We start from the raw sequence: 3,204 nt of genomic DNA, 5'->3' as shown, positions 1-3,204 counted from the left end.
TAAGCTCGATCGATCGAGACATCTATCGAGATTTAATGAATCTCGACAAATCAAGCTTCTGTCGAAGAGGTATCGAGACCTACAGATTGCACTTTTCTTTGATCAATTCTTGAGTAGTCTTCATGTTTTCAATTTAACCACTTGTAATGATCATCTTGAACCTACTTAGATTTACCCAAATACAAGTAAAGTGCGTTTTCTCAAAGGATATGCCAATTACATAAAAATATGTCCCCAAAAAAACTCATCACGATATCTTAATGTGAGACAGAAATAAAAGATTACGTACAATAAATAAGAAGCATATGCATAAAAAGAGAAAAGAAACAACACATGGAGAGATAGGCGAAAGAATGTAATAAAAATCTCATCAAATATATATATCAAATAAATACAAGGTTTGCTATCACTAAGTGGTCACAAAATTGATAGTACAAGAACAATGTATCCAAAAGATAAAGAAAAGAAAAGATATAAAAAGTTCTCACTACATCCCTTAAAAAGATAAACACCCTCCCTAACAAAAATCTCCTATACTAACTCTCCTCCTAAGAACATGATTATTCTCATACCTAAAAACTACTCTCTATTTTTGTCATGAATGACAAAGGGCAAGTCACTCAAGCAATTATCTCCTTGTCACCAGAAGAGCTAGCATCCTCATCCTCATCACCATTGGAGTCACCATCATCATCCTCGTCCTCAGATGCCTCTGGAGAAAGAGAGGGAGACACCACAAAGCCACCTAGGCAAGCCTGTCGTCATGCAATACAACTGACACGGGTGTTCACCTAACACAATTCATCACTAAGAGTGTCAAGGCAAGCATCCATGCGCTGAAGCTGTGCCATGACCGCCTCGAGGGTCACACTACTTGTAGAAGAAGAAGTTATAAAGGTAGAAGGAACAAAAGAGGCTAGAGGAGTCGTCGTCTCAGTCTACAGCCGCTTCAGTTAAAGCTGGGCCTCGCTTAGTCTAATGGATGCGCCGCTAATGGCACCCATGATAGAGAAGTGAGCAGACTCAGGATAAGAGACAGACGCATGGCGAATGATCCTCGTGATAGCAGAAGGGAAAATAAGCTTATCACGGGTCGCCGTATCCTTGTAGACATCTATAAGGGAGAGTATGAAATGAAAGGGAAAGTCAAAAGAATGACTAGGCATTCTAAATGAATGCCACGTCTAGAAAAGTTCTTCGAGAAGTCCTAACTGGCCTTCTTATCACGAAACTGAATGTGAAGAGGAGTAGAATTAAAGGAAAAAGATGCCCTAAAAGAGGGTTCCAAGATGGAGTAGACTTGCACTTAGGTGCCATGCGTAGACTATCCAAGAGAAAGAGACATGCAGAAGAGTACCAATCAATAAAAAATATCAAAAGGAAGAAAAGAGAGGTACGATGCATGAAAAATGCATGAACATGTGACATGCAACAAAATAAACATCATGGGCTCAGCCCAATCCAAACCTACCAACACACAAGATTTCAACATATAAAACACATCTAAATGCATGAAACATGGTGAAAATGCAAATGTGATGCAATGCATGAGCATATAGGATCATTTAAACATAACCCAACCCAAAAATTTCACAAAAACCTCATCAATTTTGAGAAACCTCAAAAATTTTCAAAAACCCCAAAATCCTAGGTCTAAATGAATGAAATGCATGATAAAAGAGAGAAAAGAGATCATACCAGATGAAGAACACGAGGTTTGGGCCGAAAATCAAGTAAGGTAGGTGAAGAGGTTGAGTGAGAAGTGTTTGGGAAAGAGAAAAGAATGTTTTCGTCTAGAGAGATTAGAGAGAAATGAGAAAGAAAAAATCACATAGAAACTATATAGAGAAAAATGAAGCTTGATGGATCGAGAGCTATTGAGAATCTGTCGAGCACTAATTCTTGACAAATAAATTCGTCGAGGTGCTGTCGAGAATCTGTCGACGACCAAGGAATCTCGATGGATCGAACATCTATCGAGCAGACAGAAACTTTCTCAATGAATCGAGAATCTTCCGAAAAGCTATCAAGACAAATTCAAGAAAGCTTCGATGGATTGAGATTGTATTAACTTTTGTCAAGAAAGGAAGATCACAGGTCTCGATGGATAGCTATCTGTCGAGAAGCTGTCGAGATGTGCAAAAACAGTTTTTCAAAAAAGAGAAAAATACAGAAAAGAATGCAATCAAGCAAGTTACTCAACCAAAGATCCAAACAAAATTTTCAGCTCTCAAAAACATCTCTCAACAAAAAAAAATGTCAAGCATTTAGATCCAAAACACACACACATACTAAACAAGTCTAACCAATTTTATATTTCAAAAACAAGTTAAGACAATTTAGTGAGTATACATTAACACATGTATTCATTATGATTGCCAAATCACATTGTACCGCACATGTATCAAAAGTAGCAAAGAATTTGCGTGTTGTGTATGAAAAAAAAAATATCGCAAGATTACATAAGTGTCTACATGTTATGACGATTTGAGATATGAGAAAATCAATTTAACTCACACACAATCATAACTACTTGATGGGGACTATCACATTTGAGATACATCATATAACTCCCACATCTCCAAGAAGACACGCTTGCAATCATATATAAAGCATTTTAATTCTTTTTGCTTTTAATTTTTCTTTGCATATATTTGTTTTGAGCATATCATGCATGGGCATATAAGAGAGAGAAAATAAATACCCAATTATATTAAACTTTTGACATTGCACTTTTGCTATGCCGAAACATACAGATGTCATTTCATAATTGGCGGGCAACAGTGATGAGATGGTTATTTATGCATTTCTCTTAGAATTTTCTAATCCTTCCCATCAAGAAGAGTGATACAAGTGTTAAATACAAAAAATTACTTAATCTTACTCATCACAAATATGAGCCACAAAGTTCACTTGCTTAGTTGTGCATAGAGATACTCATCTAAGTTACAAAAGATATAAAGTTTAGAAAACTTTGTTTCAATGGCCATCCAAGGTACATAAGTACCAATGTACACAAATACACTGTTTTTGTATTTTTCTTATTTTTTTATTTTTTTTTATTTTTATGAGAAACAAAATAAAGCAAAACTGAAAACAAACAAACAAAAACAGGACGAAATGGCTAAATAACCATAAAATCCTAACAATATAATTAGTTATCAACGTTTTCAAACTATTTTTTTTTTTAGCACCTCGAGTCTC

Source organism: Quercus suber, unplaced genomic scaffold (assembly GCF_002906115.3).
Source record: "Quercus suber isolate HL8 unplaced genomic scaffold, Cork oak 2.0 scaffold_119, whole genome shotgun sequence".
In the NCBI taxonomy this organism is placed as follows: domain Eukaryota; kingdom Viridiplantae; phylum Streptophyta; class Magnoliopsida; order Fagales; family Fagaceae; genus Quercus; species Quercus suber.
Note: the sequence above shows the minus strand (reverse complement) of the source record.